Source organism: Callorhinus ursinus, unplaced genomic scaffold (genome assembly GCF_003265705.2).
Source record: "Callorhinus ursinus isolate GAN/ISIS: 27379988/994484 unplaced genomic scaffold, GSC_fseal_2.0 scaffold14, whole genome shotgun sequence".
Taxonomy (NCBI): domain Eukaryota; kingdom Metazoa; phylum Chordata; class Mammalia; order Carnivora; family Otariidae; genus Callorhinus; species Callorhinus ursinus.
Genome location: NW_027397076.1, coordinates 33,611,881 through 33,626,547, shown reverse-complemented (window position 1 = coordinate 33,626,547; position 14,667 = coordinate 33,611,881). Strand labels below are relative to the sequence as shown.

General features: G+C 40.5%; 1 protein-coding gene across 1 annotated transcript in view; it reads right to left on the bottom strand.

Moving 5' to 3' along the window:
- Nucleotides 1-7,136: 7,136 nt before the first annotated feature.
- ZFC3H1 (zinc finger C3H1-type containing) overlaps nt 7,137-14,667 on the bottom strand; it is a 64,873-nt gene continuing 57,342 nt past the window's right edge. The window contains exon 36 of the transcript XR_003210335.2: nt 7,137-7,278. The gene's annotated coding sequence lies outside the window, so the exon portion shown is untranslated. The remainder of the gene's footprint in view (nt 7,279-14,667) is intronic.

The following is a 14,667-nucleotide window of genomic DNA, read 5'->3' as shown; positions in this document are numbered from 1 at the left end:
TTATACTACATTAGCTCAATACATCCAAACCAAAAGACTGCTAGGTAGATTTATTTTTATATAAGCATGTTTATTTTGATCAGATGTTTTAACTTGGAATTGAAAAAAAAATACATTTATGAGATGTTTTATAAGATGTGTAAATATAGAACTGTATTTATTACTACAATAAAGATTCAGTAACACTAAGGACCATGATGATAATAAACCATGTACAGTGGCATATTCTTCCGTATATATTGTGTTTCTCTGCCCATTTTCTTTAAATTCATTAACTGTATATAATATGTGTAAATGTATAGTACTTGTAAATAGATTCCAAACTTGCTTTTCTATTGGGTACAAAATAAAAGAAATTTGTAATAAAATGTGTGACTATAAAACAAAAGATCTTCAGCTCTTTTATTGAGCCCATAGGCAAATCTATGGTCTCCTAAATGTTTTTTATTTCTGATGTGTAAGTAGTACATTTGCTATTGAAGTATTTGCACCTTAATATTTTAGGTATTTTAGACTTATCTTAAGAAGTAAACCCTTCACAAGAACAAATCAAGATATCTTTACCAACTCCTGGATTGTGTTAGGTAGGGCTAATAAACCATTTTGTCCTGGCAAATGACTTGGTAAACTTTATTGTCCCCAGTGAGGGTTTGGATTTCATAGCCAGAACCCATTTCTTTTGCAATGTAAAAAGAAAAAAAAAAAAACCTCCACAACTAGAAAGAAATATATAAATAACAAATCAATCTTAAAATTATTTAACATGAACATGAGTTTTCTATAAATTCTTCCCTTAAAAAAAACATATTTCATGACCACGTCAAGGCCAAAACGTTTTCTAAGGACATGCAATTCTCAGGGCACAAAGAAATGCACTGTTCCCTTCAGCTCCCAACCCCCAAAACATAAGAAATGAAATGATTTTCCCAACATCTTGTGCCAAACTCTCCCAGCTGCAGTAGTGATTCCTGCTGTCCCTATACAGGTCGCAAAACGAAACTGTCAAGTCTGGCTGGAGGCCCAGCATTATTGCTAAGATGACCCATGTTTACTGAGCACCCTCAGGGTAGCTGGCACTGAGTTCGCCACCCATCCATCAGCTAGAACCATATGCTTCAACCTAACTGAGTTAACAGGCATCCAATGGTGTCCACTGTGCGGCCCATACTTGGTTTGTCTTCAGCTGAAACAAAGGCGCCGACATGATCTCACTCCGCCGACCCCAGACAGCGGATACAAAAGTTGCTTCTAGAAAAATGGATCTCAGTCCTCCTCAACAGACTTGTTTTTGGGGACCTAAAGTTAGGAACAAGTCCTGGCAGCCCACCTCTTTCTGGCCCACTCAAGAAAACACAAATCAGTGATGTAACTTTTTTAAAAGGGGAAAAAAATCCACTCTAACGCATTTTTAAAAATCCACAAACTCTATTACTGTATTAGCAAAACCTGGTTATAATACACCTCCCACCAAACACTGCTCTATTAAGTGTCTGATAAATGCTCTCCACTGTATTACAGTAAATCGGATCGGCTGGAATTACATCCACAAATAAATAGACCTACAGGGAGAAGAAGAAAAGATATAATAAACTCAACAGACAGAACAACAGCAAAAACAAAAACCAAAAGATGGTAAAGCGGTGGCTAGCCTGGAGTAAGTGGTTAACTTGACGTTTTCAAAATGGATTTATTCATTCAAAAACACTTGTGTGCCTAATATAGGCAGTGTTCTATATTTGGGAGTTTCTATGCAGAACACAGTCTGGAATTTGTACTTCAGAGGAGGAGAGATAGACAACAAGCAAATACAAACTAGGAAATACGTGATAGAAACATGAATGAAGGAAAGGAAGCTTGAAGAGCGTGGCAAGAGTGACCAGCATGTTACTTCAGAGGCAGAGCTTAAGAAAGGTCTCTCTGGAAAGGCAACTTTTAAACTAAAGAGGAGCTACCTTTGCTTTAGCATTCAACCACTTACATCAGTAAAACTCATCGTTTTTAGTCTCCCCATTCCTATGTCACCCACAACCAATCATTTTAGATGACATTTTAATATAGAAATATATTAGGTGGCTGTTATTGCACGTAATTTGTTCTTACAACTGTTACTAGAGAAAATCATTCTTGTACAAAATAGGAAACATCTTTTCATTTCGTTTTGGCCAAAAGTGGAAAAACAAGGTAGAAAAAGGTAATAAAATTAGCAACATCCTGCTTATTTAGAAGCTGAAAAGCGTCAACACCTGAAAAAATAACAGTGTTTTGCTCTTTTTCTTAATCTTATCACTACATTAGCTCAGAGGCCCATTAGCCAACATGAGACTAAGTCCCGGATAAATAGATGGGGCTCACTGCGATCACACTAGCTCCATTCATGCTCTTCAGCATTTGGAAATTTTATTTTACAATTCAACTGTGTAGATAAAAGAGACTATCCCCCTCCATGCCACTAAACACAGACTATCTTCTTTCTTAGGCCTCAGAGGCCCTAAAATACAGTTAGGTTTGGGTAGTTTTCCTTGCAAGTGAAGTGGTCACAGGCTCTGTAACTGTACCCCCACTTCAATGACCTCCTCAGGAACATTTCTAAAGATGCTGGAATCAGATTCAACACTGACTCATTCATTTCAAACCCAAGTCCCAGCATGTCTGACCCTTGAAGCCTATTGGGTAGGATGATAACAAAGCTTTAGCTTGTCTGGATGAAGAAACTAGAAGAAAATGAATGTGATATGCTGGAGAAGCATTGTGCAACCTGGGTTTTCCAACTCTAGCCACAGTAAGACATGACTTCCCATTCTGGTTACTACATTTTAAATGGACCGTTAAAAACATGCTTTCTTACGTCCATGCTGATTAGGTAGGTCCCTGGCAGTCAGTACTGCCTCTTGTTCTCAAACAAACAAACAACAACAACAACAACAACAACAACAAAACACATGCTAATCCATGAGGATAGGGAATCTAATGATATGGGATAGGAAAACGATAGCTCATCAAATTATAAACAGGGGTTCCTGGCCGGTTCAGTAGGTAGACCATGCATGCAACTCTTGATCTTGGGGTTGTAAATTCGAGCCCTACATTGTGTATACAGATCACTTAAAAATAAAATCTTTAAAAAGAAAAGATTGAGAATGTCTCCCTCAGAGAATAGAAAGCTGAAGAAGAACACTTGAAATATTTGAATAATTGAAATTTATTAAGTGCTTTCTTAAGTACCAGCTCACAGCAGGCCAAATGGTAAAATGATTAAACCCAGGGATTTGCCACCAGTCAAACCTGCATTCAAATCCTGGTTCTGTTACTACCTGTGTAGTAATTGGGCAAAATACTTAATTTTTCTTAGCCTCAACTTCGTCCTCGCTCAAATGGGCAAATACCACCAGCCTTATAGGACTGGGAGTATTATTAGCTCAGTGTGTATAAAGTTGGAATGGAGCAGATGTTTAATAAATGATTGCTGTCTTTTTCCCCTTTCCTAATAGCCCTATGACATAAGCAAAGCAGGACTTGCCACTTTGTAGATAAAGAAACTGAGAATCAGAGTGAGAAGTGACTCCCTAAGACCAAAAATGAGAAGCTATTATTAAAACTTGGGTTTTACTTAATAGCACTTGAAAGGCAATCACAGGATGAGCCAAATTACTCTTTTAGAGAACAAAAACCAACTGGTGGATAATTCAGGGAGACAGAGTTGGGCTTAACCTAAGCAAGATTCACTTCATTACATGTCTTGGATCCCAAAGAAAGTCTATTATATTGAATGAGAAGCTAGATCAAATAATGGTTAACTTCTTAATTCTCAGTGTTTTAGATGAATTCTTGGGAAGTGTGGTATTGTGATTTATAATAAGAAATATGTATTTAGTCTTGTTCCCCATTCCTGGCACAGAGTTCCTAAAACCCTTGGAATTTTCTAAGTGATGAAAACCACGAAGGTGTATTTTGTTATGTTAATGAATGACTTTGGGAAGATCCCTAGGTCACCTAAGGATGGAAGTTGGTTGCCAGGGGAGCCAATCCTGTGATTAGAGGGTTGGAACTTTCTGCCCCCCAACCCCCCCTGCCCTGACCCTGCCCTTGATCTCCTGGGTGGGGAGGGGACTGGAGATTGAGTTCAATCACCAATGGCCAATGATTTAATCAATCATGCCTATGTAATGAAGCCTCCATAAAAATCCAAAAGGATGGGGTTCAGAGAGCTTCCAGGTTGGTGAACACGTGGAGATTTGGGGAGAGTGGCTCCCTTGGAGAAGGCATGGAAGAAGCACCTTTCCCCATACTTTGCTGTATGCGTCTCTTCTATCTGGCTGTTACCATGTTATATCCTTTTATAATAAATTGGCAATCTAGTAGGTAAAATGTTTCTCTATGTTCCATGCCCTGCTCTCGCCAATTAATTGAACTCTAGGAACGCGTCTTCATCCCATCGCAGGTCTTTGAAACATCCCATCTGTAGACAGTTTGTCAGAAGCACAGATAACAACCTGGGATTTGTAACTGGCATCTGAACCAAGGGGGCAGTGGGTGGGGGGAAGGTTGAATTGTGGTTGTGGGAAGGAAACCCACACATGGGACTTGGTGTCAGGACTATAGAGGAAGTTTTAGAGATTTAGGAATTTGCTGGGGAAGGCCATGAGATCTTAAATCAACAACCTGAAAGCTAGAGTACACAGCCATATGTCATGAGTGCTGGATATTCAGACCGTTCATTTAGTGATGATGAAGAGTAAAGACTTGGGATTTAAACCTCCTTCTTAGAAACCTGCTGTGGAATCCTGGGCAAGTCTCTTAATTTCTCCAGCTCTTCACTGTCTCTCATTCTTCCTCAAACTACTGATGAAACAACATAAACTCTCTAAGGTTATAGTAGGTTTGAAGCCTGGTCTTCCTGCTGCTGGCTCTCCACAGGTAGTGAGAAGGGTAGGTTAAAAGCCAAGTAAGCTGAGAGTCATAGCACAAAGTCCCAGAATGTACCAGCACAAACATCATGGGTAGCCAAGTTGATCCATCACATACCAAATTCTCTCTTTAGTTGTTTCAAATCCTTATACTCCTCTTTTTGTCTTTCTTCTTCCTTCCCTGTATTTTTAACCCTAAGCTGTATATTAAAGTACTGAGGTGACATAGTGATTGTGGTTAATTAGGCTCTTTTGATCATAAGTAATGAGGGAGAGTAGAGAGTCGTTGGGAGGACACCCATGACAGTAAGAAAAATAGGAGTCTCAGGGCACATGGGTGGCTCAGTCAGTTGAGTGTCTGACTCTCGATTTCAGCTTGGGTCATAATCTCAGGATTGTGGAATCTGAGGCTTGCATTGGGCTCCACGCTCAGCAGGGAGTCTGCTTCAGATTTTCTCTCTCCCCGCTCCTCTGTGCCCCCCCCCCCCCTCCCCGGCTCCCCAACTCTCTTTCCCTCCCTCTCAAATAAATAAAATCTTAAAAAAAAAAAAAAGAAAAAACAAAAAACAGGAATCTCAATAAAACTCAGCCTAAGAACCCTAGTGTGGTGTTGGAGAACTAGAAGTCTTCAACCCAGCTCTAGGAATGGAAATTCTTGTTACTCCTTAAATTTATGGATCTCTCACCTTTAAAGTGACCCAGTCTTTGTGCTTCAACTACTTCTATGGCTACCAATTGACCATCTCTATTCTGTAACTTCTCTTTAACTCGCAGTTTTGGTTATTTATAACTTGGGATCATTCATGACTTTAGCCTAGTATCTCCCAAGAGGACCCCACCATCCCCCCCAGGTCTCACTTTAGAACTCACTTTGAGAGCGACTCTCACTTGCTATCCTTGCCTTGGCTCATTCTGTGTTTTCCACTCCAATTCTAGAAGGGAAGGAAGTTGATTGATCACTATTGTCCCTGTGCAGCAGAGCTTTGGAGGCTAGTCAATCTCAGAGATCACTACCCAGATGATGGACAGGCTGCCTCTGGGTCGTATAACCCTTTCTGATCCAATTAATCGTGGTAGGGATAAGGAGAAGTCAGGGTCACATGTTCAAAACCCTGACCATCAGTGCTTAAGGAACCAGCCAGAGTTACCTCCCTCTCAGGCAGTCATGGGCATGGATCTTTTAGAAGAGTCTGGGGGCTCTTGATTGGCCTGTTCTGTAGATGTGACTAATTTTGATTTTCCTTAGTAAGGGAGACAGATTGGAGGTACTTGTCCAGCTCATGCCTACATCGTGTTTGTAATTGCTTCCCAGCCACCACCCCTATCACATTCTCCTTCACTCAAAGACAGATCAATCAGATGCTCTTTCCAAAGGATTTGGAATTAGGACATTAAGACAGTCTAACTAAGTCAGATGATGATGGGATGGGTGCTTGAACTGAAAGAGCAAACAGAATTTTGGGGGCACCTGCGTGGCTCAGTCAGTTAAGCATCTGCCTTCGGCTCAGGTCATGATCCCAGGGTCCTGGGATGGAGCACCGCACAGGACTCCCTGCTCAGTGGGGAGTCTGCTTCTCCTGCATGTTGCTCTCCCTACTTGGGCTCTCTCTCTGTCAAATAAATAAAATCTTAAAAAACAAAAAACAAAAAACAGAATTTTGGCTAGCATTGACACCCCAAGAAGCCAAAACAATGTATAAGGTTAAAATTTTGGAAAGCAGAAAGGACTAGAGTGGCCCGCAGCCCCATGAAAGATTGACTTTCTAGAAAGTTCCATTCCCTGGGTGGCCTGGCTGTGCTTTTTGTCCTGTTATTAGATGTCCATGAAGTTGTAGTATCCTCTCAATTAACCTTCTTTTTCATTGAGCTAGTTTGAAGGGGTTTTTTTATTGATACTGTCCCTCACAAACAAGCTCTCCCCAACTAAACCCCAGCCCCAGCCCCAGCCTTCACCATTTCTCTTCTTTTAACTCAGTACTTTCAGCTTCACCAGTAGGGCTGTGATCCACAAGCCTGTGTGTGGCTGTCCCCTCAGGAGAGGGTATCAGCTGCGTATCTGGGCAGTTTTGTTCCACCTTCGCGAAGCACAGCTTCTGGAAATACTGCCTGGGCCGCTGGGAACCGGATACGAGATCTCCACAAGGCTCTGCGACGCCATGATCTCCGAAAAGCCCCGTCTTTTCTCAGCCTTCAAATGCCCCACACTTGCTTAACATCCGTGGAGCCTGCGTAAAAAACATGTACTCGTCTGTGGACGCAGACTCGATGAACCTCAGTAATCTGCCAAGGTCAAAACACTACGTAGCTAAAGCCTCAGCCCTCATACTGCATTCGAAGAGCTCCAAGGAGTGGCATCCTTTCTCTCGCCTGAGTTCTAAGGAAGTGAGAAATAAGAAAAAAATAAAGCAGATATGGATCAATCTGTCACTTTTTTTTTAAATAATAAACTTAACATTGCAGAATGTGTCTTAAAAATCTCAGCAAGTGAGCTTTCTAGAATTAGCCGTATTCTTTTCCCAGACACGGGCAGCGCTGCGCGACCACCGCCTCCCCACAGGGAGATCAGGTTTTCTGTTGTTACTTCACGGAGCAGCAGAACTGATGGTTCCTGTGGACAGGCTAGTTCCGAATTTTAAAGAAGAGAGGAAGAAGATTACACAAGCCGGCCCGATGCCTCTCCTGGACTTTCCAGTAAGATTTCTCTCTCCTAGCCCCCTGAGAAAAGTAGGCTGGGAGGCCAGGATCATGACAGAAGAAGAAACTTCCCTACTGAGAAGTAATTATCAAGAAATACCTTTTTTTTTAAATTTCTAATAGCTATTATTTGAGTATTAAATGTATTTTAAGGGTAAGTATGTCTGGAAAAGCCAGCTTGTAATAATAGTTAACTGTTTTTGGAGGCTTGATTATGCCAGGCAGTGTTAGGTACTTTTTTTTTTTCACATTGGGAGATTTTTATTAACTTAAAATGACCTTGTTAATTGTGTCTGCCCAGTCCTTAGTGAATATGCCTTTATTTGATACAAACCTACCGGTTCTTATCAATACCACAACAGGATCAAGAAGACTTACAGTAATCAGTGCTTTATAATGATTAAAACAATGTTCAAATAACAAGTTACTTCACTGACATACTTAAAAGAATATTCTGGGGAGTGTTTGAAAGCTCTTTTTATAAATAGTAATTGATATATTTAGATAGGTATTTGGTGTTGAAGATAATAAAACATTGTTTTAATACATTGTTTTACTAATGAGGCTAGTTGTTAGATATATTTCTAACACTAAAGAATAAAGCTTTATTCTTTAGTGTTAGGTAAAGTGTTACATACTTTTACGTACCTCATTTAATTAGGAGATAAGCCTATGAGATGGGCCTTGTCATCCCCATTTTATAGGTGAGGAAGCTGTAGTACAAAATTGTTGGTTTTGTTTTTTTTTAATTTTATAAGTAATCAACACTCAATGTGGGGCTTGAACCTACAACCCTGAGATCCAGAGTCACATGCTTCTACCGGCTGAGCCAGCCAGGCGCCCCACAAAGTTTTAACCAAACAAAGGTTTGATCACTTGCCTAAAAATAGTAAAGGTGGGTCTCAGAGGTATTTCTTTGAATAGCTGCACTAGTAATTTTCAAAGTGTGGTCGCTAGGAACTTAGAAATTAGTATTCTCAGGCCTCACTCCAGACCTAGGGAACGAGAAACTCTGGAGTCCATCAATCTGTGTTTTAACTGGCTTTCCAGGTGATTCTGATGCAGGCGCACAGGCTCACGTGTGAGAACCACCACACTCTGCTGCCCACAGGAGCTAGGTCTTTAGCGGGAATTGAACTATCACTGCTAGGGCAATGGAGAACAGGAGACAAAAGGGAAAGAAACGTAGCTACCCCAAGTGTAGAGAAAGGGGGAGTATAGAGGCAGACAGGAGAAAATTTATTTCAAATTAAAGAAAAACGAGTGAAAATGTTGGCTAAAGCACTAAGAGAAATATTTATAAAACTCTATAAACATCTTCATCCTTTGTTTAACATTTGTCTACAAAGAATTTGTATAGTACACATGAACTTAATTATTTAGTAAACATGCACTGAGTGGTCACGTAGAGGAGGAATATAACAAAGTGATTGAGCATTCAGATTCTGAAGCCAGGTGGCCTGGGTACAAATCCCAGCTATAATGCTTAAGAGTGGGCAAGTTTCTTCACTTCCCTTTTCAGACTACTCACTATATAATGGGGTTAATAAAATACCCACAGTATACTGCATCTGTCAATAAAGTTTATTTTCTAATTAACTGTAAAAATCAAGAGTAAAATGGGGCACAAAGCTATATTAATTATTGGAAAAGTTGTTTTCATTGGAGGGATTTGCAGTTCATGTTTATCTGATACCTGATTAAGTCCTCAAAGTTTAAATCTCCACTCCATAGTAGAAAAAGATCTTGCTTGACATTTTGGTCAAAACTTGCTAACCATTGAGAGGTTTATTGGAAGTCACAATAAGGAAATGGTCCACAAAGAAGAAGAAAAAAAATACTCTCATTTTTTTTTTTTTTTTTACTCAATGCTTTTGTCTTAACAAGAGCAGAATTGGCCCTCTGGGGTTTGGAGGGGACTTTGATCTAAAGTAGACCAAATGTCATTGTTTCTGATTAACATAACTTTTATTTTCCAATGGAAAAATGAGAATTCTTGATGTGTTGCTTTGTTATAATAATTAGAAAAAGATTGTGTAGCTGATTTTGCCTGCTACAATCTCTGGAATATCCCATTTTTCTTCTGAATACCTTTGTAATGAGAAATAAAGTTTAAATATTTGTCTCGTGTGGCTAGAGGCATGTATCCTCGCCAAAATTTACTGGAGATGGACAATAGCTCCTCTATACAATTTTTTTTCAATTTTAATAGTTTGTGGACGATGGGATGTAAAGTAAGTTGGGTTAATCATAAGCTTGGTCCAATGTAGATTGCAGAAAGATGCACAGATCTGATTAACACACAGGTGGCATTACCTGAAGCAAAAGGATGCAGTCTCATTTTAAGGGAAATGATACCAAAGTGATAGAATTTTTTTTCTTATCTGCTGGCCGGCTGATAAGAGGAGTTGTAGAAGTTTCTCCATTTGGTTATACTCATCGTTCACTGCTTCTTTGGCTCTAGATCAAAAAGGCCAACCTTCGATGTGGGAAGATCATTATGCATGACGAGTATGGCCTCTTTGGAGCAATCAGTTTGACTATTTTCAGATAAAACATCCCTCCCCAGTTTTTGATACAATTATGAATTAAAGAACTGCTGGGACCACTCTGCGTCCAGATTTTTTGGAATGTGAAGGCTGTCTCGACTGAATAGGTGTTCTTTGCTTCCATATTCCCATTTTCCCCATCCATTTGGGACTAAAATCCATTTGTGCTTGGATCAGTAGCTCTTGAAGTAGTTCAAACATGGGTGTGAGAGCTGTAAGTCATCTATCATCTGGGCTGCCTCCTCTCCATGAAGACTGAAGAGGATGTACAAGCCATACCTGGAGCTAGTGATGGGTTTCACTGCTCATCGGGAAGAACTTCCTCCACCACTGTAGTAGCCAGGCTCCAAGATGGCCCCTCAATGATCTTCACCTACTGATATTCACACCCTTGGGTAATCCCCTCCCGTACTGTACCAAGGTTGGTCTGTGGGACCAATAGCATATGGCAGAAGTGATGGCATGTCATCTCCTATGTTAGGTTATAAAAGACTGCAACTTCCATGTTTTGGTGCCGTCTCTCTGTGTCTCTGTCTCTGTGCGTCTCTCTCTCTCCCCTGGCTCACTCACGCTGGGGAAGCCAGCTGCCATGCCATGAAGCCACTCATGCAGTCTGTGGAGACTTTCAAGTGGTGAGAAACCTAGGCTCACAAACAACTATGTGAACAAGCTTGGAAGTAGATCCTTCAGCTCTAGTTAGGCCTCAGATGACTGACTGAAGCCCTAGCCAACAGCTCGATTCAACTTCTTACGAGACCCTGAGCCAAACCACCTAACCACCCAGCTAAGCCCTGATGGATTCCTGACCCAGAGACACCATGATACAAAAGTTTGTTGTTACAAACTGCTTAGTTTGGGGGTAGTTTGTTCCACAGCAACACATCACGAGTACAATGTTCCTGTGAATAAACTAGGAATTATCTAACATTCACTTAAACTTCCAGAGCACTTAAAGATTTAAAATTTGAGGAGCCAGAATTATTCCTTAGCACGTTTTAGAAAAGAGTAATGATGACGATCCGCATCCGTGGTTAGTACTGTTTTCTGAAACCTGGTAGGTACACACCTCATAATAAGACAGAGCCTGAAGGAAACTATGCAACTCGTGGCCACTATATTCCAGATATTTAAATAGATTCTCCAGTGATTTTGGACTACATTTCTTCTTCTTTTGTATTTCAAAAAATAAAAACCCATGAATTTCTCTCTACCCTAGAGCAGTGCTTCTCAAATGTTAATGTACATAAAATCACCCTGGGATCTTATTAAAATACAGATTCTAGTTCAGTATCTCTGGGGTGGGGCCTGAGATCCTGCATTTCTAACAAGTTCCCAGATGTTCCTGATGCTGAAGATCTAGAAGCACACTAAGGATTATTGTAATCTCTTTAGTACATTCCCCATGCTAGGGAATCCTCAACTGAAAAAAGCCATGCTTTTTTTTTCATCCCTTTGCAAGTGGCATCCCCATCCATCAGCACCATTTTGTTTCCAAGCCTTCATTAGAACTTCATTTTGCCAAATAAATATAGGTCCAAACTAACTTGACAATAATAATATAGATAATAGTAATTTACTTGGTTATTCCCCTTTCTTTGTCCCAATTTTGTTCTTCAGGTCTTCCTTACTCTCGGGAAGTTTTATCAAGTAATTAGGACCACCCCCCCACACATACACACAATCCTTCTCATTATGCTGAACCGCTGCCCTACCCCGCATTGCTGAAACTTCTTCCTCAAACTGCCTCTGTAACCTCATATCTGCCCTGGCTAGCAAATACTATTGAGTATTTCGTGTTCTAGGCACTGTTCTAAGCTCTTAACCTGTATGATCTTATTATGTATGATCTTATTATCCTTATGAGCCAAGTAAGATCAATACTAGTATTAATCTCATCTCACAAATGAAGAAATGTCGGCCTAGAGGAGTTAAGTGAACTTTCCCAAGGTCACATAGCCCGGTGTTGAATTCAGAGTACCGAGATTTTAAGCACTAAGCCGTACTTTTCTCTCTGAAGAGTCTCTCTTCTCAGCCTTAGTCCCTACATCTCTATGCAACTCTCTGGCTATCCATTCTTCCAGACCCCTCAACTTCAACATAAAGTTACTACTTAAGTTGCTTTATTCATGTGGCTGTGAACTTATTCTATTTTCTGTGTTCAGTGTCTTAGTGATGCTACTTATGTTCTTCAGGCACAGGTCCACAGGTGCTCAGCTGAATTCGGTTAACCTACTGTGTTGTCAGAGGACAAGAACTTCTACTGAATCTCAGAAGCTCATTTTAAAAAGGTGTGGGGAATTGGGGGGAAGGAAGTTTGGTGGTTGATGAGAATGAAAATTTTAAAATACCTGAAAAATCCAGGGGTATCTGGTTTCAGGCACAGTGAATCCTGTAGCCACCACGAATAGCTCTTTCCACCCTCAGCTCTGACTTCCTCTTAGGCCTCACTCCCAGTGGGGCTTCCAAGTGCTGTGGTGAGGTAGCTATCATAGCTCCAGGCTTACATTCTACTAGCTTGGTAAAAAAAGAAAGATCTTCTCAATAATTCCCTCAAAGGCTCCAAGACTGCTTCTCAGTGGACCAACTAAATTCACATTACACTTTCAGTTGCCAGTTAAGGGCATGCACTCAGGAGCTAACTTCCTGGGTTTGTCATTTACTGTGTTGGTGACTTAGTTACTTAGCTTCTCTTGACTCTGTCATCTGCAAAATGGGGATTATAACAATATTTCATAGGGTTGTTGTGAGAATTTAAATAAGTTCATAAACCTCAAGCACTTAACAGAGTAAGGCCTCAGTTAAGTGTTAGTGCTTATTGAATGCCCATCCCTGAACCTACATTGACCAGCCAACTCGGGGAAATGCATTTTCTGCTTTTCTATACCAAACTATAGAGATTTATAGAGTAGGACTATAGAACTGGAAGGGATTTTAGTGGTTTGCCACTAGACAGTTTTTGCCATTAGAAAGTCACTAACCTCATCCTATAGTCTGTTTACTCTTTCATGGTGGTGTGGCAGAGATGCTCAGCTGTCCCCAAATATGTATCCCAGCCTCCCTTGAAGTGGCCAAGAGTCTATGTTCTAAACAATGAGACAGAAGCAGATGTGGTTACGTTCAGCTTCTGGGAAGTACTCTTAAGAGAGGAAGTTTGTTTTCCTTATTCTTCTTCCCTGCTAAATGTAATGTGAACAAAAGGGCTGGGACTGGAAAAGCCATCTTGAATGAAGACCACCACCCAGAGTGCTGCTGCAGAGTTTAGAAAAAGGACCACCTTGACATAGAACTTGGGGTCCAGCTGGTCCCTTTGTGTGAATTAGAAGAAGGTCCTCCTTCCTCCAGGCTCACTCTGCCAGTGCCCTAGGATGCTTGGTAAGCTGATCATGGGCTTAACTCCAACGCTTAATATTTCAGCCTTTTGGCCACGTGCAGGAAATGAACAGCAGAATTATATGCGGCAGCCCTCTTGAGAACGGAAGTCACACAGGACAGAGCAACAAGACGGAAGGTGCCTAAGACTCTATAGCCATGGAGTGCCATACCAGTCAGCCTGTCTCCTTACTTGGATTTTTACTTAAGAAACTTCTACCTTGTTTAAGCCACTGCTATTTTCATTTTTGTCAGTCCTGACATAAAAGACTCATTTGCAACATAGTGAAAGCCCTGGATTTTATTCTTGGCTACTTTGACTCATACTTTTTATTCCCCCCTTACTACATCACACTGCTTTTACTTAGTACCACATTAACCAATAGCCAGAAGTGAATGCTACCAATTACCCTCTGTTATACAGTCTCTGATTTTTTTCTCTTTCTACCACTGGGACCAGAGCTTCCACCAGGATTGGGTTCAGTAGAGAGTAAAATTATGGTTAAAGAAAAAAAACAATTCCCTTCTCTTTAAAGTATGTTCCTGGAGGGCTGTCTTCCAACTTGGGGATCATGCAGACTCTTGCCTGATTAGATCATTTTATCACTCCTGGCCTGCAAGTAAGCTGAAATTGGTCACTAGTGCCATGCCCTTCATAGGTAACTCCAATAAAAAGTGGAAGGTGGCTAGGATTATCGGCTAACTCTCTATACTTAAATTAGCAAAGAATACTCTTTCTACGCCCATCAAGAAGTGAAAACAGGATCCTGAATGAAGTAGTCTGTATCTTCCATTACGTCACCAAAAAAAGCCAACCTAGCATGCTGAGAAACCTCAGAACGGATAACAGACAGGATCTTTATATTGATCTCTTCTGACTTAACCTGAAGACTATCTGCTAATGGATAGTTTTACCTGTTATTTCGGGCAGTAACACCACTAAATTTAAATGGTAGTGCTTTCTATTGTGTTTCTTAGAGATAGCAGCTAACTCATGCTTGAATATTTGTATGGTCATTGCTCCAACGGACAGTAATGAAATTATTCCCCCCCAAAAGCAAATTTATTTTGTAGTATCTCTTTGCCTTCAAAATTTTGGATAATGATCCCAAACTCAAAATACTACTTATTTTTAAAAGATAAGCTCTACT